A 24,157-nucleotide genomic window follows, 5' to 3' on the forward strand; every position below is an offset into this window, starting at 1 on the left:
AAACGACATTATCCTATAGGCAAATGTACCATATGGACAAGTGAAGGTTGTTTTCTCTTGGTCATCCGAGTGGATAGGGATTTGGAAAAATCCTGAATAACCATCGAGTTAACAATAGAACTTGTGCCTAGTTAGTTTCTCAAGCATTTGATCAATAAAGGGGAGGGGAAGTGATCCTTCTTGATGGATGTATATAGACGTATATAGTTTATACACATCCTCCATCCCGTGACCGTCCTCATCGGAATGAGCTCACCTTTCTCATTCTCAACGACGGTCATACCTCCCTTCTATGGGACAACGTGAACGGGAGAGACCCACCTATAACTAGAAATGGGGAATATAAGTCCCGCATCCAAAAGTTTGGTGATCTCTTTCTTCACTACCTCTCCCATTTGGGGATGTAGTTTCCGTTGCCTCTCAATAGAAGGGAGGGCACCCTCCTCAAGGGTTATGTGGTGTGAACATAAAGCGGGGATTATACCTTTGAGATCATCAATGGTATAACCCAAATCACTTTGGTGCTTCCTTAAAAAACCACACAACTTTTGAGCTTGGTGCTCACTCAAAGAAGAGCTAACAATCACGGGAAAAGTGGAGTTGGGTCCCAATAATTCATACCTAAGGTGTGATGGGAGAGGTTTGAGCTCAACCATTGGTACACCTTTACCTTCCTTTGAAGTGGCAGCTTGCAAAGCCTCTTGGCTTGAGATATTCATGCACATATGCTCATCCACTTCCTCGATGCTTCCATTTAGCAAATCCTCATACATTGTCATTTCCTTGATAGGAGCACATATATTATCCTTATTCAACAAGACTTTCTTAAGAGGATCATTAGAAGTGAGCAAGTGCTCATGCATAGAAGACACAACATGATCAAGAGAATCAATCATCATGCAATTTTCTAAAGAAGAACATGGATATTTCATGCTTTCATTCAAATCAAATTCAATGACTTCATCTCCTACCTTAAATGAAACTTTTGCACGCACTCTTAACATCAATCATGGCACCCGAGGTAGCAAGAAAAGGTTTACCAAGAGTAATAGGAATGGTAGCATCTTCATCCATTTCAAGAACTACAAAATCCACCATAGTCACAAATTTCCCTACTCTCAAAGGAACATCCTCCACCTTATCATTTGGAAATTTGATTGACCTATCGCCTAATTACAAGGTAATGTTGGAAGGAAAAACTTCCCCTAAATCAAGTCTTTAATAGACCGAATATGGCATTAGGCTAAAACTAGCTCCTAAGTCACATAAGGCATTATCAATTAGCATCTTGTTAATGGCACAAGGAATAGAGAATTTTTCGGGATCTTTCAACTTGGGTGGTATCTTGTTCATTATAATTGCTCTACAATTCTTGGTCAAGTTGACCGTCTCCACAACATCACAAGTTCTTTTCCCATTCAAAATGCCTTTGAGGAACTTTGCATAGTTGGGCATTTGGGTTACAACTTCGGTACATGGTAGAGATAGGTGAAGTTGCTTGAGCATGTCAATAAACCTTCCAAATTGTTCATCCAACATATGTCTCATGAATCTTCGTGGATAAGGAAGCTTGGGTTTCACAATTTCTTTCTCTACTCTCACCTCACTAGGTGTCTTGATCACAACCTCACTCAAAGATGAACCATCTCTCTCATCCTCTACCAAAACCTTCTTAGGGACTTCCTTAGTTTCACTCTTCCTAGTCAAACTCTGCTCAAGAACCTTACCACTCCTTGTAACAATAGCATTCACGGGTCTCTTGGGATATATGCCTTGGGAAGGTAAAGAAGAAGGACTAGCATGGTCTTTCAAAGCATTGGCAAGTTGAGATATTTGGTTTTCAAGCATCTTATTATGAGTCATCATTTCATTGAATTTCTTGTCACTTACGGCCATGTAAATTTTCAACAACTTTGTTTGATTCTCAATTATTTTCTCCAAATTAGTCCTAAAGGAAGAGGGTTGTTAATAGGAACTATCACCTTGAGTCCTTGGAGCAAATTCGGGTGGAGGGCCTCTTTGAGCATTGTTTTGAAGATTGCCCCTACCTTGATTGTTCCAATTACCCCTATTTTGATTTTGACCATAACCTTGATTATGGTTACCACTACCTTGATTATGACTCCCATAACCTTGGTTTTGATTACCATAATTTTGGTTTTGATTTTGGCTACTATAACCTTGATTGTTATAGTTACCTCGAGAACCTTGGTTCCTATAACCACCACCTTGGTTATAGTTGTCAAAATTATTACCTTGGTTTTGGTAATTCCTATTCCATTGACCCCATTGATTGTCAAACCTTTGCACATTATTATTATTAGACATATAGTTCATATGTTCACTCTCATTGCTATCAAAATCATCATTACTATCCGGAAAAGCATGAGGGCAATTACAAGCATCATGATCATATGAACCACACACATCACAAAACAAAAAACCACTAGGCATGTTACTAGAAGAAGGAGGGGGATGATGGTTAGAAGATTTACCTCTCCCCTTAAATTGGGAGGGAAGATTTGAAGCTTCGGAAGAAGAAATCTCCAATTTTTCCTTTATCGTAATCATTTCCTTCCCCAAGTTTGTCATTTGTGAGGAGAGATTGTTGATTGCATTTAGATGATCAACCGAGTACACCAAAGAGATAATCTTGCTATTTGAATCCCTCTCACCATCTTGCCAATCTCTATAGTACCTCACAATGTCCTCAATGATGTCTACCACTTCCTCTTCCGTCCCATTCATGATGGGACCTTCGGCTCCCCCATCAAGATATGACTTGCCTTGGGGACTTAGGCCTCCATAGAAAATTTGAATAATTTGATAGGTTGGAATTCCGTGGTGAGGAAACTCCCTTTGACACTCTTTGTATCTCTCCCATGCTTCATAGAGGCTCTCACTTGACTTTTGCTTGAAACCTTGGATCAAAGCTCTAGCCTCCGCCGTTTTCTTTTGGGGGTAGAACCGGGATAAGAATTCCTTGGTAACTTCGTCCCATGTTCTTAGAGAATTCGGCTTGACCTCCTTGTCTAGCCATTCTAAAGCACGCCCTATGAGGGAAAAGAGAAAGAGCTTGAGGCGGATAAATTCTTGGGAAATTCCGTTCACCTTGATAGTATTGCAATATTTTTCGAATTCCTTGAGATAGTTTAGTGGGCTTTCATGCTTGGCCCCACTAAATTGTCGCCTCTCTATCAAAGTTATCATTGCCGGCCTTATTTCAAAATCATTCACCGGTGTTGTAGGTGGACCACTCTCAAAACTATATGCACCGAGAATCCTCAATTCTTTCAACGTCACCCTTGGATTCTCTCCCATTCTTGCTTGTTCTTTTTGTTGTGGTTCTTCTTCACTTGAAGTGTTAGAGCTCATAGATCGTCTAGCAACCCTTAATCTTGTAATAGTCCTCTCAATCTCCGGATCAAATGGCACTAGTGAATGACCACGTGATCTATGCATACAACTTCAAAAGAAATGATTAGTAGTAGGCCTACAAGTGTAGCCTAATAGAGAAAAATCTTTTAGGTTTTTTTTTTTTAATTAAGAATGAAATAGAATTAACAATTATAACAAAGCACCAATATCATTCCCCGGCAACGACGCCATTTTGACAAGAGGAAAATGTAGGTCGTTTTCTACCCTTTCCTAGAGCCAAACTAAATTTGTAAACACTCAACCAACCTAATACGAGTATATGGTAAGTCAAGGGTCGAACCCAAAGGAATGAGTATGTTCAAGCTATAGCCTATGTCAAGCTACTTTAAAGAAGGTAAATGGTTATGGTTGGTAACTAAGATATCAAGAAACTAGATAAATTGAGAAATTCAGTATGCTAAACACTAGGGATATAGGTTCCACATGCAAGCTCAATAATGATTATGCTAATTGATAGATCACTCAACTGATTCAAACATTACAAGGGACAAACAATAGTTATAATCAAAGGAACCCAAAAGCTATCTCCTATAAGCCAAGCTAGGGTTCACTATGAATGGCTAACAAGGAGAATCACAATCAAAGTCAATCAATTAAAGCAATTCTCAAATCAAGGGTTCATGTTATTGAAATTTGCAATGCAATCTCGATTAATCTTATAGGTTGATGACTCCTAGTCTAATTAATCACATGCACAACTATGTCAACCAATTTAATTGCAACAATTCAATCAATCAATGATCATCAACTAGCAAAAATCATCAATCAAGCATGCTTCCCCTTCTCCCTAGCAACTAATCTACTCACTAATTATGGTAAAATTGAAAGACAAAACAAATTCAATCACAAACATATTCATTTCAAGTTTAATCAAGAAGGAATTCAATCATTCAACAATTTCTCAAACCTAAACCAAAACTCAAATCAAACATTCAAGCATTAAAGGAAATTTTAATAAAGTAAATTCAAAGGAAATAAATCTCACAAACTTTCATTGCTATGAAGAAGAAATCCAAACTTGATTGAAGCAATGTTGTAATACAAATCAAAATCTAAGAATTTCTATCTCTACTTTCTCTCTAAAAACTCTCTAATTCTCTCTCTAAAAACTAAGCAAATGAAAATTATCTAAAAGTTAGCTTTGAAAAGGAATTACAAGAGTATTTATACAAAAAGAAGAAAATCTGATCGGCCGCGCCCTCTCCAAGACTATCCCGCGGGCGTGGAAAAATGGGTATGGAACCCATAACTAACTCCGCGGGCAATCTGGGCAACCCCCGCACCCGCGGATGAAGGCGCGGCAAATGCCCTGCTCCCAAGTGTAATCAGGGGCCAGCGGTCTCTTTAATAGAAGCGGTCTCTCCAAATCATCCGCGCCCGCGGCTAGACCATGACCAGGGCGCGGAGAGTTCATGCCAAAAATATCCATTTTTTGCACTTTTACCGCGTACGCGGCCTTCAAGACCCGTGCCCACGGCCTTTGGCAAAGGCTTTGTGCCCTCTTTAAGCCCTCTCCAAGGAGCTTGCTTCTTCTTTACTTAGTCCTTTTGGCTCTTCTTGATCCCTTCGCAAAGCCAACTCCTTAAGCACCTACAAAATAAATAAAAAGAGAAAATAAAAGAAAGAAAAAGCCAAATAAATGGGAAATACGAAGAAAACCACATAAAGGAGAGCAAAACACGAAGAAAGAAGGAAATAGAGAAACTAAAGGAGAAAAGACCAAAATAATAAAAGAAATCTATGAAAATAGGGTGAAAACATCCTAAAAGACTACTCTATGAGTTCTATAAATGACACTCATCAAAAGGGAAGGTAATTCTAGCTGTACGGGTTGTACAGCATCCATTCCATAGACTAAGGAGAATGACGTATTTCTTGTTGATGAGCAAATTGACGTGCGATAACCCTAAAGGGCAAAATGGAGTTTGTCAGGCCAATCCTTGTAATTTTCTGTCATTTTCTCGATGATGGTCTTTAAATTCTTATTGGCTGCCTCTATTGCACCATTTTCTTGTGGCCTATATGGGGAAGTGTGATGATGTTGAATGTCATACTTTTGTCACTAATCATTTTATGTGGGACTCCATATCGACATATAATGTTCCTTTCGATAAAGAGTGCTACATGCTTTGTAGTGAGATTTGTGTATGATGCTGCTTCGACCCACTTCATAAAATAATCGATTGCTACCAGAATGTATTCATGACCTCCTATCCCTGAAGGAGTAATCTTTCCAATGATATTTATTCCTTATGTTGAGAATGGTCATGGTGATGTGTAGGTGTAAAGGAGTGATAGAGGAACGTGTTGTAAGTTAGAGTATATCATGCATTTAGGGCATCTTTTTACATAGTGATAACGGTCCCTATTAATGGTAGTCCAATAATATCTTTCGCGCATTATCTTTTGGACTAGCATCTTCCCATTCACATGAGTTCCACATACTTCTTCATGGACTATTTTCATTGCTCTTTGGGCTTTCCTTTTGCCTACACATAAAAGAGCTCGGCCTTTAGGTACCCTTTTGTGTAACTCATTGTCTATAAGTACATATTCGAAAGACAAAAGTCTTAAGGCTTGTTTTTCTCTCTTGTCGGCGTGGAGTGTATATTCCCCTTTAGTGACATAATTGAGGATGTTTGTATACCAAGGTTCTTTTTCTTCTTCTTCTCCTTCTTGGACTACTTCACCATCTTGTATAGCTTGAATGTAAGCAGGTTTCTTTTCTATTGTTAAAGGCATTTGCTCAATTTCCGTGGGAATTCTAACCATTGAGGCTAGTCTTGCCAAGGCATCGGCAAATTGATTTTTCTCTCTTAGTAGATGTGTATTTTACCTTTTCTAACTGATTAGTGAGGGTTTCTAGATATGTTTGGTAAGGGGCCAAGATTTCGCTCCTAACTTTCCATCTTTTGGAAATTTGGCTGATGTTTAAAGAAGAATCTCCGAATATTCGAAGTTTCTTTACTCCCAGTGCTAAAGCTATTTCGAGGCCTACCACGCATGCTTCATATTCTGTTGCGTTGTTGGTAACGTTAAAATCTAACTTTATGGAGATTGGGACATGTTCCTCTTTAGGTGATACTAATAATACTCCTACACCACAACCTTTTTGGTTTAATGCTCCATCGAAGTATAACGTCCAAGTATCATCTTCTGTAAGCATTAAGTCTTCGTCTGGAAACTCATTTTCATGTATGAGCGTCGAATCTTTTATTTGAAAATCCGCTAAGAAGTCCGAGACCACTGATCCTTTGATAGCTTTTTGGGGCATAAACCTTACACCTAATTGGGCTAAGTTGATTATCCATCTTGATATTCGCCCATTAAGTGTAGATTTCTCAAAGAGATACTTTTAGTGGATCCATCAGAGATACCACATAGATTGTATGAATGAGCATGTAGTGTCTTAACTTTGTTGTGGCCCACACTGGTGCGAGACACAATTTCTCAAGTGGTGTGTAGCGTACTTTGTACTCGAGCATATTTTTACTTAAGTAGTAGATGGAATTTTCTTTCCATTCTACTTCTTATGTGAGCATTGCCCCTATTGTCTCTTTGGTGACTGTTAAATACAACCTAAGAGAAATTCCTGGGAGCGCAAGTGCCAATACGGGAGGATTTGCGATATAGGCTTTGATCTTCTCAAAGGATTTTTGACACTCATTGTCCCATAATACTGGCATATTCGTTTTTAGTTTCTTGAATATTGGTTCACATATTGTGGTTAATTTGGATATGAACCTACTTATGTATTGCAACCGGCCAATGAATCCTCAAATCTGCTTCTCGGTCTTGGGCAGCGGCATTGACATGATTGCTTTAATCTTGGTTGGGTCTATTTCTATTCCTCTAGAGTTAATGACATATCCCAAGAGTTTTCCTGAGGTGAATCCAAAGGCCCACTTAGATGGATTAAACCTCATGTTGTATTTCCTCAGCTTTTTGAAGAACTTTCTTAAGGCTACTAGATGTCCTGGACGATCTTTTGATTTTACAATCATATCATCCACGTAGATTTCAACTTCTTTGTGCATCATGTCATGTAGTAAGGCAGTCGTTGCTCTTTGCTAAGTGGCACCCGTGTTTTTCAAACCGAATGGCATTATCGTGTAATAGTAAGTGCCCTGTGGCGTTATGAATGTATTCTTTTCCATATCTTCCTCAGCCATGAGAATCTAGTTGTACCTCGTGTATCCGTCCATTAATGAGAGAAGCGCCGTGATTTGCTGTGTTATCTACCAAAATGTCGATGTGTGGTAAAGGGAAGTCGCCCTTTGGTCTTGCCTTATTTAGATCTCTATAGTTGACACACATTATTACCCTTCCATCTTTCTTTGGAACTGGCACCGCATTTGCAACCCATTCGGGGTATTTAGATACCCTAATAAAACCTGCAGTAATTTGTTTTTGAACTTCTTCTTTTATTTTAAGAGCTACGTCGGATTTCATTTGACATAACTTTTGTTTTACATGTTTCATTCCTAGAATTAGTGGTATTGTGTGTTGAGCTATTTCTCTATTTATTCCTGGCATATCTTCATATGACCAAGAAAAATACATCGATAAATTCTTTTAGTTTATTAATTAAACCGGTTCTTTCTTCTTTAGTAAGAGTTCATCCGATTTTAACTTCTCTTTTATGTTTGGATCTTTTGAGATATCCACTGTTTCAGTGTCTTCTATTACTGATGTTTTATTCTCAAGTGTTTCAATTGCTTTAATTATTTCTTTGTCACTTTAATTGTTAGTTAAGCAATGCTCGTCATCTTGGGTTAAGGAATGACACGAGGAGTAAGTAAAAGAAGACATATCATTGAATTCGGATACCATTACATCAAATAAAGAAATGTCCATTGGGACTTGACAACTAACTATCCTAGGAGTAGGTACTAAAGTAGAAGAACTAGGGAGAGGTACTATAGTTAAAGATTTTGAAGAATCGATAGGGGAAGACTCAGATTTAGACTCTGACTCAGACGACTCTTCGAACATAGGTCCTTCTCCTGTTATTATGGAGATCTTCCGTCCTCTTGGTGTAGTCACCTTCACAGTCTTTCTCCATCCTTGGACTACTCCCTCTGCCGGAGTGATGAGCTTTGAAGGGTCAAAGCTCTCACTTTGTAGTGTTGTTTGAATGAGCGCAGAGTTGTCTTCAACACATTTTGGCTCATTCTTCTCGTGCCCGAAAAAAGAGTCCCATGACATTAAATTAAAAGCACAAAGGTATTTTCTCCTTATAGATAGGAGTTGGGATGTCATCTAAGAAATTGCAATCCAAGAAGATTTCAAACCCAGGTTGTCTTATTTCATCTTTGACAAAGGGCTCGGGAAATTCATAACATGGGCAATCTTCACCTTTTCTTATGTATTGCCCATTTAAGGTAAGAGGATATTGATCCATTGGGATTGCTTTCTTTTGGATACGAGCGTTTCTCCACGCATTAGCCTTTTCCCGGACTTGCTTATAGTCTTTCGGAGTCGGTTCAAAACCAAGTCCAAAAGTATCTAATTTAGGAAGGTCAGGCGATCTCGTTTGCATTGCTACTCCTTTATTCTTTCCTAGAGTCATTCCTGGAAAGTGTCCAAGTTTTTGAAGTATATCGTTTACTATCATATTTGAATGGAGGTTGTACCAAAGAGGGGTCCTTTCATCTTCCTCGATTAAGGAGACCTCTTCTGCATTAAAGCCCTATAGGTCTTCATCGTTGTCATAGTGCTCCACATTTATGATAGGTTTATCAATTGCCTTGATTCTCATTGGGGAAGCATCGATTATAATAGGAACTCCTTCAACTATGGCCTTCACTTGTTGATGAAGTGATGAAGGGACGGCCTTAAGGTCATGAAGCCAAGGGCGTCCCAATAATAGGTTTAAAGAAGCTTTAATATCTATCACTTGGAAAGTAGTAACATGTTCTATAACTCCTGCGGTGACATTCATAGTTCCAAGAGCTTGCCGACGAGTGTTGTCATAAGCTCTTATTCCTTGTGCGGATGGAGACAAGTATTCATCCCTTATTCCCAACATCCTCGCAGTTCGTAGAGCGCAAACATTGATTGCTGACCCATTATCTACAAGAGTTATTGGGACAATCATTCTCTTATAGATTACTATGAGGTTTTAGGCCTCATTGTGCTTGTCACCTTCTGGAGGTAGGTCCTTGTCATAAAAGGTAATTAGATTGATGGGACTCGGAAGATCACTCGTGAGAAAATTAGCTAATCCCTCAGAAGTGGTTTCAGAATCTATTCCTACTTTAGCCAAAGCATCCATTACTGCGATTCTATGTTCACGGGATGTGGCTAGTAGTTTCCATACGTTCATTTCAACCTTAGTCTTTTTAAGTTGTTTGACAACATCGTTGTCTTCTATGATTGGTATGGGAACTTGTTGAGTAGTAGGAATAGGTTGTGTAGTGATGGGAGGTTGCATTCTCCCTAATCTTGTGAGAACATCTATGAGTGAATCTTCTTCATCCTAAATGTCATCTACTGGGTATATTTTGGAAAGTGGGGTTTCTTCCAAATCTTTGAGGTAGACATCTTCATCATCACTTTCCCAGACTCCATTGATGCTAACATCCTTTTCTGGTGGAATTTGGACCAACTTTTTATTGTCAATCAATCCCTGGATTAGATCTTTGAATTTGAAATAGTGTTCTATGGTATGTCCTTCTGCTTGATGGTATGGACAATAGAACCTTCTATCTTTTCACTAGTGGAAAAATTGTCATTCGTAACAGGCTATTTGTAACGAGCAAAGGTATGCCTGTTACATTAAATATATTCGTAACGGTCAAAATAGGAGTCTGTTACAAATATATAATATTCATAATGGGCAAGATACTTCCCGTTACAAATATATGACATTCGTAACGGGCAAAATATTGACCATTACAAATACTATATTATTCGTTACAGGCATATTGTGCCCGTCACAAATAATTTAGTCCAATTTTCGGGAAAGGAGCCCATAGCCCATTAGTTATTACTATAAGTGCCCGTCAACCTTGCCCTCACCCCTCTTTATCCTCTCCCCTCTATCATTTCCAATAATTCTCTCTCTCTCTCTCTCTCTCTCTCTCTCTCTCTCTCTCTATTTTGTTGGAGATAGACGGTGAGAGACTTGGATGGTATGATGTTAAGTCCAAAAAATTTGATAGATGCACGGTTGGAGGGCGGCCAAATGAAGTTGCGGAGACTTGTATTACATAGGCAGTCATGTTTCGTTTGGAGATAAGTTGTGTCTTAAAAGGGGAACCTCGCCAAAGAAGACTGGGTATTACATGAGTCTCTCTCTCTCTCTCTCTTGCTCACTCAATCTCTCTACTTCTCTTATCTCAATAATAAATTGGCACCATCACCATTGTTTCTCCTTCCACATACAATACCAAGGGAATCTTTTCTAATTTTTCCATTCAAATTCCTCAATTTTCGTTGCTTTACTCTCAAATTAGTTTTGTGGGGGATTTCATGGGTTTTGTGGGTTTTTTAGGGTGGTGTTCATGGCCGGATCTGACTTTCTGGATTTTTAGGGTGGGTGTCGACGGGTTTGAACAGTTTTCGAAGAGCTTTGGAGTGGTTTCACGGATTTTGCGAGGTAGATTTTGTGGATTTATGGCGATGGCTTTGATTTTGTGGGTTTCTGGCTTCGTGGGTATAAATCTGGGTTCGTGGTGGTCGGATGGCTGTTGGAGGTGAATACAACGGTGGTGATGGTACGTGTACGGCGGTGGTTTTGTTCTTTCATTTTGTGTGTGGATTTTCTCATTCATAATTTGTAGATTTATAGTTGTTCTTTTGAATTTTGAGGAATTATTCATGTTTGGTGTTATGATTATGTTATATACTTCCTCCATTCTTTTTTTATTGCACCATGAGGGATTTCACGCTTGCCAATGCATTACTTTAGATGTTAATATCTTCTATTATACTTTTGTAAAAATTATAAAAATTTTATATTTGAAAAGAAGATTTCGAGACGAATCTAACTAGATCCATCATGATTATATTTTTCCTAATGGATAAATCACAAGTGAGGGTCAAAGAACATTAAGTGAATAGTGTAAAAGTCCTAATGGTGCAATAAAATAAAAACGGAGGAAGCATTTCATTTTTTACTCAATTTTGTTGTTATCTTTTTTATTCGAATTTTCGTCTTGTCAAAACCCATCTTGAATTTTTGTGTTTGTTATTTTTGTGTTATTTTGTCTTTATTTAATTAGTTTTGGTTTTGATGCTTATTTACATTTTTGAATTTTGTCTTGATTTTTTGGATTATCAAATGTATGAACAAATAGTAAGATATTTTGTCTTGAATTTTTTGCTGATGTTTTGTTTGATAACTCTTTATGTTTAAAACTATGCTTATTAATCTTCTTTCAATGATTTAGCTTCAATTTATGTACTGTATATATAGTTTTCAGATCTAGAAATTTTCATTGCTTCTAATTGTTAAATAAGCAATATGGATTTTTCTCCTTCGTATAACTTGGTAATTTTCATTTCTTCTGCTTACAAAGTTTTATCTTCTTGTTTGATCTAGGAGTTATCCTTGAATTTGATCATTTCCAATTTCATTTTATTTGATGGTTCTTGCATTCAAGAAAGGCACCGAAGACTAAGTGATACAAAGGTTAAGATTGATGACAAGGAAAAGGATATGTTCCAGCAACTCTGAAAAAATGGTGGAAGATCTAAATTATTCAATACTAATAAACTTGTTTTATTATTATTAAAATTATGATTTTTTTTTGCTCTTTTATCATCATTAAATCTTATATTATTCTTAAGTCTTAATATGTAAACTTGCGACATTATATGAGAAAGTTGATTTATTTTGAAGTGATAATGAATAGATTTTTGCTTATCATATTAAATGTGTATTACACTTGTGTAAAAAAAATTTATCTCATCATTTGATAAAATGATCCATCATATGCTAGCACATGCTAGATTCTTTTTTAATTGCATCAAACATTATTCGTAACGGACAGATATAATGCCCATTACAAATAATCCCGTTATTCATAACGGGCAAAATAAATGCCGTTACAAATAACGAATTATTCATTATTTGAAACGGGCATTTGTTTTATCCGTTACAAATAACTACTTATTTGTAACGTACACTAACCGTTACGAATAACATTGTCCATCCGTAATGGGAGTATACGTAACGCCCGCTGCCAGTTAAATTACGAATAGGTTCTTTTTGCCCGTTACGGATGGCCTTTTTTCCACTAGTGTTTTCAACGATTCAAATGGTTTTGGCTCGAGAGGTTTGATCTTCCCACTCTCGAAGAACATTTTGAACATGTTTGCATAAGAAGTCCTAATTGGAGTGTAAGGCTTATCACTCCTTTTGGGTGTTTTGATTACTTAAAGAGAAAATGGCTTTCTCTTATTAGTCTATGTAGGTGTCGCCTCTTTAATGTCACGCTTATTTAGATTCAATTTTTCATGATCGAGGGCCTCGCGACATATGTCTTTTGCTTCCCTCACTGTTTGTATGAGGACCCATACTTCCTCTTTTGTGGCAGGTTGTTAACATGTTGGAAAATCACTCATGACATCGAAAAAGGTTTCCTCCTCTTCTTCGATAGCATGGGCTTCAGGGATGATGGGTCGATATTACTTTCCTCATCAGAAATAGCCAAGGAATATGAAAGTGGTGCGCTATTGATGCTTGGCTTCTTGCTTCTAGGAGGCAATGGAAGTTTGTTGCTATCAATCAGATCTTGAATAGCTTACATTAGCTTCCAGCAATTTTCAATATGATGGCCCCTGCCTTGATGGTATTTACAATGTGCATTGGGGTTCCAACTAGCTTCCTCCTTTCGGCAGGTGGATCTCTAAATGGTCCAATGGGAGTTATAAGATCTTTTGCTTGAAGACGATCAAATGCGGTGTCATAACTCATGCCAATAGGAGTAAATTTCTTCCTAAATAGCTTCTTTTGTCCTTAATTAATCATAGCAAGGACTTAATTCAGATTAAAGGTACTAACATTGTTTATTAAGTGAGTGGTTTTGAAAGAAGAAGGATTATCATTCTTCTTTCCTTTCCAGCCACTGTTAGAGTTGTTAGCAGCTTTTTGCTTCGTAAGGTCGTCCTCGATGTTGATTCCTATGTCATAGACGGCCTTGAAAGTGTTCAAATTACTTTGATATTTGAGTATTTAGAAAGTGTTCAAATTCTTAATGAACATCCTTACAGATTCTTTCTCATTAGGCACCTCAACCATTTTAGCAGAAGTTTCCCTCCACTTATTAAAGAAGGAAGTAAAACCCTCATTCTCTTTTTGTTTTAACATTTCAAGTTCTCTATGGTTAGTTTCAACTTGAATTTTACATTTGTACCTATCAATGAAAGCGTTTACTATTCCATCCCAAGTTGAGATCTTTCTTTGTCAAGGGAAAAAAACCATTGTTGGCAAACGGTTTTAAGAGATAGAGAGACCAAGAGTGAAAGACTTTCCTATCAATCCCCTTAATAATCATTATAGTTTCAAAAGCTCTTAAGTGGAAATAAGGATTGTCAATGGGTTTGAACCTAGGGATGTCATTAGCATTGAACTTCTGCGGAAGAAGCTCCTTTTCCACTAAGACCCCTTGTGAGCTAATACCTTGGAACTTGTAGTCCTTGGAGAGCTTGTTCAAGCTTTCCTTCATTCGTTGCATCTGTTGCTTTTTCGCAGGGTCATTGACTTGAAGAGCCATAGCCTTCATCATTTCAGTTACATTAGCCAAGTTTTGCCTAAGTTCATTGACTTCTTCTTGAGTTGCCATTATCATCTTAGCTTTTCTCTTTTGACGAATCAGTTTATCAAAAAGTAAGACTTGAACAAAAGCATTGTCCTTGATTAGCCGCCTTTCTCTTCTTGACCAAGTATTGTAAATTAAACCATTTACTTTAATGACTTGACTCAAATTGACTTTTACTTTATTGATTTTTTAAAATAATAAAAAAAACAAAAATAGGGTGCATATTTTTGGGAATCAAGTATAGGGTTTAAACAAGTATGGTTTAATTGGAGGATTAACATCTAACTTACCCCCTTAAAAAAAATGACAGATTACACGCGCATACAAGACTCTCTAGACATGGTCAACGTGAAATGTACATGTAAAGTGTGTGCTTTAATAGTGAGTGAAAGTGACATGCTTTGACATTTGTGTAAGACCACGGGACTATGTGTTTAGACTCAATTAAGGACTAAATATAGCTTCTTCCATTTAATAAACTGATTAATTAGACTCATCGTGAGGACTCGAGCAAAAAACTGGACCGTCGCTTAAGAAACGGGACTGTTGTCAAACCCCAGGACCAGCGCAATGCGACAATGCTGTCATATAACATTGTACACTAGCATGTCGCGCCACAGGCCAAACTCATGCACCATCATTGAAGCAGTAGTCTGGGTCTGTTTCCAGTGTTTGACACTAAAAGGTCAAGCCTATAGTCGTACGAAGTCAGGTTTGATCAATTTATTTTGACTCATATTAATTAATTATAATTAATTAATCAAGCAAATTCCTTTATTCATTAATTAGTTTATTTATACTCATTCACAAATCAAACAAACGCTTAGTGTAAACACACGTAGGTTATGCACAAGCAAAGAATGCACAAGTAGTTAAGTAAGCACTATATGATACAATGAGTTTGCAACCTAACCATGGCTCTAGTTCTCTAAAGTTAAAGGATAAGGGTAAGTCAAAGAGGGTCCATGGTTATGAGTCTGGATGCACCGCGTAAAATTCTTACCTTTGGAAGGGTTGGCGCGTGTGGATGGGACCCCGCGAGTTAAACTCGCTTCCACGGTTTGGTGAATTCTACAAACTCGGATGTACGGATGTACCCTTCGTTGCCATGAGCGTTTGATTGGGTAGATGGACCGTGAATTCCCAGAGGGTTATGGCCATATGTAGAACACATATGGGTTCAAAAAATTTAGAAAAACTCAATCAGGAAGTAGAATCATATCGAGCAAACAGTACTAGAATCGGTCAAACAAAGAAGGTAAATTTCTGGTTCGGTATTGGAGAACATGGCGTGAGACATCAGGGCTTGTCTCCAGAAGATAACCCTGTTGCCAAACGACATTGTTGTCGCACGGAGAAAAAGCCATCACATGGCGGTGGCACTATTTTCCTGGCACCGGTTGCTACATACCTCAACAACTTTCTGTTATTTGAATTTTCCGATATTTTGTAGCGTATTTTTATCCTAGTTGTGAAAGATATTTCCTAAATATTCTATGTGTAAAAGTCCTATGTTTTTTACGCATTACGGATTTTCTATCCAATGCAAACCTTTTTATGCATATGTCAATAATGTCAATCAATATTACACGCATGAATACTTAGAATTTTTTGAGTCTCATCCACTCATTCTAAATTATTGGAAAAAATAAATTTTAGGAATTAAAATAGAAATCCTCCCCGGTGGAGTCGCCAAAAACTGTAGGGAATATTTCAAGCATCCCACACTTGAGCCCCACTGTGATCATACATTTAAGTATGGTGGCGTCCAAAGGGAAGGAAGATAGAGCAAAAGAGTCGCCGACAACTTTTAGGAACTTGTAAACCGTTCACAAGGTGAAGGTTACACCCCTTCACGATCCATGAGATCGTTAACTCCATAGTGGTATGGAACCATGACTAGATATTCGGGAATGAAGGTACAAATTCAATCTAAAAGAAATTGAACCTACCCTAATAATAGGCCTCTACTTTATTCTTCAATTCTCATATTCATGTGTGCTTTCTGACTAACATACAATCAATATATTAACCCTAAACCTGATTAATCTATGTTGGTTAAATATTAATGCACAAACAAATCTATTATTGGCGATCACTTGAATTCTAATCATATTAGCCTACACAAGATTATTAATTATCTTATTAAGCGTGATTACAAGTACAAATTCCATTTAAACATTCAAGAGAGGGTTTGATCAAGAAATAACAATAATAATATATCAAGCAACATAAATAATAACAAATCATCATAATCATATATAATCACAATAAAGCATAATAATATTAGCAAGATCCTAGGCATGATACTAACAAGATTAATAACAAATCCTAGCATGTCACTAAACATTAAAAATCAAAGCTTTAACCCTAACATGATACTAACATGATATTAGAAAGAATAGCAAGCGACCTAAACATGATACTAGAAAGCAATAAAATTATCCTAACATGATACTATAATAATAATAATAATAATAATCAAAGCATGATTTCTATATCAATAGAATAATTAAAGAAACTTACTTAGATGTCTCGTATCTCTTTCTATCAAAACAATACACACGTTAGTAACTTCAAGGAAAATAATAAATCAAACTATTAAATTAAATAATTCAAAATAGAGATTTGGGACCAAACCCTCAAAAATTATCAACCTTTCACGTCTAGGGCGAAGGCAACTTCGAACTTGGCTAGGTATGTCTAGGACTTGTGAATGCGGTATTTTGCATGAGGGAAGGTTTAGAAAAAGAGAGAATAATAAGCTGATAGCTTGAGAGAATTAATGATGATTGTTGATGAATAAAAACGGGAAAATACAACCCTATTTATAGAGAAAACAGTCCAAAAACGATAGAAAAGAATTAGAATTTGAATCGGAATAAAATTGACTCATGTCTCGAACGACAGGATCTAGCGCGAAAAGACAGGGATCACGCATGGCAACAGGCTCTGTCATTTGGAAATAGGTTTTTCGTTTGGTGCTGGTTTAAAAGATAAAACGCGCTTTTGTACGAAATCCTTTTCCTAATATAATTAAGCAATTAAACTCCATGTTTATCAAGTTTAAATCATATTTTATCATAATAAAACACTTGTTTTTATTTCAAATCAAATTCATTATTCTCAAAAGATAATTATCAATCCTAACTTCATTAGAATTCAAAAGAACCTTGTAGACTATTCTAAAAGATTAGAATCAATCCTAATAATTTTAGGAATAAATAATTAATGGGCCCTCCACTAGATCATTGGGCCATAAAACCATTTCAAACCCAATTTAGTATTTTGGCCATAACTTCCTCATTATTCATCAGAATTGGGCTTATAATATATCATTGGAAAGCTCTTTGCAAGCCCAATCTAAATACACTATTATTGGGCTTTTAATATATCATTATAAATCTGTTTGCAAGATCCACTAGCATAAATAGAGTACATTTTCGAAAACAGGAAGAAAGATTTTTATTAAAACGACCGCATCATAAGACTTTTCACACTTTCACCTCGTTCGATAATCAAGTGACGTGAAAAGTATTCATCACCGGGTTTGGTTTTTGGGGAGACACATTTGGGTGTCTACAGGTTGGCATCTTAACCTTGTCCGCTTTTAGGGTATTCATCAACTCCTGGCTCAATGGAGTTAGTGGCGCAGATAAATGTGATGGCAACCATGGTGGCTGCTCATCTTGGTCTCGATTTCTTCCTTCATCCCGAGTTCTATGGCTTCTGTGACATGATATAGGATCTCGCTTAGACCTGTTCTGCCTTGGTGGATCTTTCGAGTCCCCTACATCCTCCCTACGAGAAGGCGATTGACAATCAGGCGACCTAGGGCTTTGACTTTTCCTACAACTTCGTGCCCCATTCTAATTGTTTTCACAGGCTTGGCGTTGCTCTATAACCCTACTCATGTTAATGAGCCCTCGAGCATCCGGGTCTCTAACATGATTAGCTGGTTCACCTTCCCTCCGGCGTCGACTTGCAGTAGTGTGTTGACTAGCCTCTATGCGGACAGGTGATATGACGGGCCGATCTTAGGGTGATCGGCGATGATTTCCAAATCTACTATGGACGGATCTAGCCGCGCCAATAGGTTGTGCTTTACGACTATGTCCTCCACTTCGTCGGAGAACATCGTGGGGTTGTGCCTTTTGATTGTTCCGCGACGCTTGGCGTCCTTGGTCTTGCGGTGGCCGATGAGAGGGACCAACCTGGTTGTACTGTTTTTCATAGCTTCGGTCAATTGTTTGAGAGTGTCTTAGAGAGTTGTGTTGAACTGTTTGGTTAGCTTTTCTAGATCTCGTTTGGTCACAGATTGTTGATCTCCCTGATCAACTGGTTGTTCAACCTCTATGTTGTCACCTTGATCTTCACGATTGGACTGTTGGTTATTCCGCGGCAGATGGGGTGGGCGCGATTGCCCTTAGGTTTGATTTTGCCCACCAGCGTTCTGAGAAGGCTCGGTTTAACGGGTGGTAACTGTAGGGAATAATTTCAAGCCTTTAAAATCCCACTAGCTTGAAACCCACTGTGATCATACACTAAAGTACGGTGGCGTCCAAAAGGGAAGAAGATAGAGCAAAAGAGTCGCCAACAAGTTTTTTTAGGAACTTGTAAACCATTCACGAGGTGAAGGTTACACCCCTTAACGATCCAAGAGATCGTCAACTCCATAAGGTCATGAACCAAATAAGGGTTCGGGGATGATGGTACAAATCCAACCTAAAAGAGATTGAACCTGCCCTAATAATAGGCCTCTACTTTATTCTGCTTGTATTCATGTGCGCTTTCTGACTAACATACAATCAATAGATTAACCCTAAACCTGTTTAATCTATGTTGGTTGAATATAATGCACATATAAACTATTATTGGCGATCACTTGAATTATAATCAAATTAACCCTAACAAGATTATTAATTATCTTATTAAGCGTGATTACAAGTACCAATTCCCTTTAAACATGCATAAAAGGGCGTGATCAAGCAATAAAGAATAAGCATCAAGCAACATAATAATGAATATCATCATCATAAAAATAAATTATAATTGAAATAATCATGATAATAATCATAAAAGAAAATAATCATCATATTAATAATAATTGAAATAATTATCATAAATAAAATAATCATCAAAATAATAATATTCATAATCATTATAACAATTATAATCATAATCATATTCATGTTAATATTAAAGCATAATAAAAATAGCAAGATCCTAGGCATGATACTAACAAGTTTAATAACAAACCCTAGCATGTCACTAAGCAATAAAAATCAAGTCTTTAGCCCTAACATGATACTAACATGAATTAATATTAGGAAGAACATAGGAAGCATCGTAACAATCATATTTAATATATTTTTTACCCTAGACATGATACTAGGAATATCATAATAACAATATAAACATGATCATAATATCAATTAATCAATTAAAGTACTTACTTTGATGCCTCGTACCTCTTTCTAATAACAAAATACACACGTTAGTAACTTCAAGGAAAAATAATAATCAAAGCAATTAAATTAAATAATTGAAAGAGAGATTTGGGACCAAACCCTCAGAAATTAAACCTTTCACGTCTAGGGCGAAGGCAACTTCGAATATGGCTAGGTGTTTCTAGATCTGATGAATGCGGAATTTTGTATTTGAGAAAAGGCTAGTTTAGAAAAAGAGAGAGAGAGAAAATAATCAAGAAAATCTTGATGAGAGTTGGTTATTGAAAAAGGGGAGATATGACCTCTATTTATAGGAAAAAAGAGGGTCGAAGAACTAAGAAAAGAATCCAAATTCGAATCGAAATAAAACTCGTAGACAGCAGTTTTTGCGGATTTTGTTTTTATCATATCTTTTGATCCAGAAATTCGAATAAGATGAATAAGATGTCGTTGGAAAGATCTTGAAGTCTACTTTCTAACCCAATTAGAATCATATTAAAATATGTTGTAGAATAAAAGATATGAACGAAATAGTGAGACGGTGTCAGTTTTGGATAGAGTTTGATATCTTATTTATATCTTTTTCGTTATAGCTCGGATTTAATATTATAATATATCATTGGAAAGATAATTTGAAGATCTATCCAACCATATAAAATTTGGATAAAAAATATGAGGCACGAAAATAAAATCTGACTGTCTTTGAACATGTTTAAATCCGAATAGAATTAGGACTTTAAAAAAGGAAAGTTTTATAAAAAAGGAAAGTTTATATTTAAATCAAATTCCTTAATCTTATCTTTTCAAAAAAGGATAATTAATATATTTTAGAAACTTATAGAAGATTCTAATCAATCCTAATTAGTTTAGGAATAGGATTAAACCTTTGGACCCTCCTCATGATCATTGGGTTGTAGGTAAAATCCGGTTTGGGCCCAGTTTAGTATTTTGGCCATAACTTCCTCATTATCCATCGGAATTGGGCTTATAATATATCGTTGGAAAGTTCTTTTCAAGCCCCATCCAATACACCATTATTGGACCCTTATCATGGACCAAACTAAACTGGAATGGACGTTTTCATAAAAAAGAGTGGGTTTTCGAAAACAGAAAGAAAGAATTTTAACAAAAACTAACCGCAACACTAGACTTTTCACACTTTCACCTCATTCGATTATGGTTCGACGTGAAAGGTATTCATCACTGGGTTTGGTTTTGGGGAGACACAAATGGGTGTCTACAGAAGCCCCCACTTTGACTGAGTTTGGAGAAACACAAGTTTCGAAAACAAAAGTCAAAGTATCGATAGGGACAGAGAATGATTCAGAACGTTCTGCGATCCTAAATCAATCTTGTAACGCCGATACCTGCAAAACTAGCATTAGTCAAACAGATAAAGAGTTAAGAAACGCGTATCTTGCACCGTCGAGCACACGTCTCTGAAAGTAACCAATTTTTTTTATGACCTCCTGCAAGCTAGAGAATGCCATCCCGCTTGAAAACTGCTACGCCTGTAACTGCTTCTAAATTAGAAGATTGCTTCGCCTGAAACTATCCTCTTTATAATGATAATATTCCACATCCTAGGGAATACTATCGAAGATTGCTTCTCTTGAAACAATCTCCATCCGCATTGATAATATTCCACGTCCAAGGGAATACTATCGAAGATTGCTTCTCTTGAAACAATCCTCAGATGTTTGTGACAACTCTCCATAATCTAGGGAACACCACCTTGCTGTTTCGATGTTCACTCGTCTCTGAACAAAGAGCTTCTTTTTGATATGTTCACGCGTCTCCGCTGTGATAGTCTTCGAAAAGATCACTGCTCGTTTAATGCTGCTATGTCAGTATGTCGGCGCTTTGCTGCTTGTGAACCAGTATGTCGGTGCTTTTGCTGTGATGACAATCCTCTTTTCTTTGGGAATAGTTTCCAACACAACTCTTGTATGATGTATGACAATCCGATTTAGGAAAAGTTGTCAATGCCACGTAACAATCCATCCTTGGAAATGTTGCCATGATGAAGCGACAATCCGTACCTCGGAAAATTTGCCAAAATCCAATTTTTGGAAAAGTTGCCAATGCTTCGTAACAATCTTTCATAAGAATTTTGCTACAATCGACAATCCACATCTTGGAATATAACTCTTGAAAGCAATCCACCTTGGAAATTTGCCAACGCTATGCGACAATCCTTTTGGGAAAATATTGCCAGTTTGACAATCCGCGTCTTGGAATATTTGATTAAAAGAGTCGACCGACAATCCACTTCGGAAAAATTTGCCACTTACTGAAATGAATGACAATCCACGTTGAGGAACTTTTGTCGATATTTATGATGAATAGAAACCTACAACAATCCTTTGGGAAATTTTGCTATAGGGAACTGGGTGTATGACAATCCAATTTCGGAAAACTTGCCAGCGATGACAATCCGAACCTGGAAAAAATTGCCAAACAAAGAAGGAGCACGACAATCCACGCTTGGAAACTTTGCCAGAAATGACAATCCAATCTTGGAAAAATTGTCATTGAAGAAGATGCACGACAATCCATTTTTGGAAATATTTTCAGTTGGGGATGACAATCCAATTTTTGGAAAACTTTGCCGTTTAATAAGAATGCGCGACAATCCATATTTGGAAATATTGTCGTTTAAGTGCTTGCTTTTGAACCGATGCTTTGGTGTTTGTAATGAGCCAATACTTAGGCGCTTAAGCTAAGTGAGACGATCTTTCGTCAGGTCGATCACTTAGACTGTAATCAAATCGACTACTCAATCATGTCAAATTGCTTATAGGGGCTAACTGGCGTACCAAGGAACCCGAAATTGCTGTATGAGGTCGAAATCACCTTTCTGGGAGGCTTCGAGCTCTGTCGTTGCTGAGATATCTCTGGCGCCAAGAATTGGAGTAGGGTCTTCCCTATTCTGCTGCACCTGTATTTATTTTTTTGACTATAGAACTTTGCCAATTTCTTTAATTATCTTAGGGTTGATCTAAGGCTTAATGTTGCTTGACTCATCGACTTGGCATGACTCAAGGTATAAACTTGACTCGATATGTTTGACTGACTCGAGGTTGACTCGACTCGAAGTGTAATGACACATATGTTAGACTCAAATCAAAGTGATATGACACGACATGACTCAATGTGTACATGACTCGTGTGTGCATTGTAATGTGATCGTACGACTCGAAAAAAAGCAAAAAAGCAAAAAAAAAAAATTCCGTCAATTGTAGAGGGTACCGACTTTTTTCCGAAAAAGAAAGACGTGAAAAAAGAATCGAAGTGTTTGAAGGTGCATGTTGAATGAGCTTAGTCAAATGTTGTTTGATACTATCTCTCAAGGTTCAAGGATTAATTCATCCTAGGCTATCTCAACTGTTGACTCAATGATGAAAGAATTTGGGTAACTTAGGCACGGAGGCTAAGCACTTCATACTTCGTGATGCAATGACAATTATGAGTGATGAGTGATTTTGATATGATAAGGCATGCTTCAATATTAAGATTTCATGACAAAGGGTTCCTAAGGGAAGTATATTTGGTCATGTATCCGTGCGGTGTGTGAAAGTGACACTAAGGCTAGGCCGCAAGAGCTAAGTGTGTGGAAAAATATATTATTGAAAAGAGTCAAATGGTGGTGACTCTTAGGCTAGGTAAGCTAATGATGTAGGGATCAAGCCCCCAAGGTCTAGCTCTAAATGAATAGGGATGAGCATTGGAGATCCCTTGATAGGATCATGGTGTAAGTGTGTGAATGTGAATATGAATGCATTTTTATTACGGCCGCACCTCGTTGTGAGGTTGCCTACGTATCCGTAAGGAATAAGGCCGAACGTAGCTCTAGCCGAACCTCGCACAAGTGTGTATACCTCAAAAAGGTCTTTTTAAGGGTTGTAACGTGGTTAGGCTAAAGGTTTAAAGAAGAAGGGGATAAAGGCTCAAGACCATAGATAAGCCCCCAAGGTGTGCAACCTCGCTTTTGAATCTTTATATTTTTATGCTTGAGTTTCTACTCTTTTTTAGCTCTCTTTTATCTTTTGCTTTAGCATTTATTTTATTTTAATAAGTGTGGGAAATCCCGATCATGCGGTCTATCACTCACTTGGCATTCATGTTTCTCAAGCACGGTACCGAGCACTCGATAAGAGACGCAATTTGAGACGTGTTCTTATCGAAGATATTTTCATAACAAAGACATTGGAACACTTGCCCTTTTGTACACTTTTATTTATTTTTTTGCTTTTGCTTATTTTTGCTATCTTTTGAAATCACTCAAGCTTTGTTCTTTGAAAATTGCATAAGTTGTACACCATCCCATCCCAAAGTTAGGTAGATGTAGGTTGAGAAAAGAAGGGTCTATCGTTAGACGAGGCTCAAAGTGGTTTATGAAGAAAGGATTGTATATTTGAAAGGTGAAAGGAGATATGATGTGGCTACAAGGGGTGCCTCAAATCATTAGTATACCTTGTGTTTAATTCGACATATTTT

General features: G+C 37.2%; 1 non-coding gene across 1 annotated transcript; it reads left to right on the plus strand.

The window, feature by feature from the left end:
• Positions 1-2,836: 2,836 nt before the first annotated feature.
• LOC145637520 (small nucleolar RNA R71) lies at positions 2,837-2,942 on the plus strand. Its single transcript, XR_014114295.1, has one exon. It is a non-coding gene; the product is annotated as a small nucleolar RNA R71 (small nucleolar RNA).
• The last annotated feature ends 21,215 nt before the right edge of the window (positions 2,943-24,157 follow it).

This window comes from Chenopodium album, chromosome 6 (assembly GCF_948465745.1).
Source record: "Chenopodium album chromosome 6, dcCheAlbu1.1, whole genome shotgun sequence".
Classification (NCBI taxonomy): domain Eukaryota; kingdom Viridiplantae; phylum Streptophyta; class Magnoliopsida; order Caryophyllales; family Amaranthaceae; genus Chenopodium; species Chenopodium album.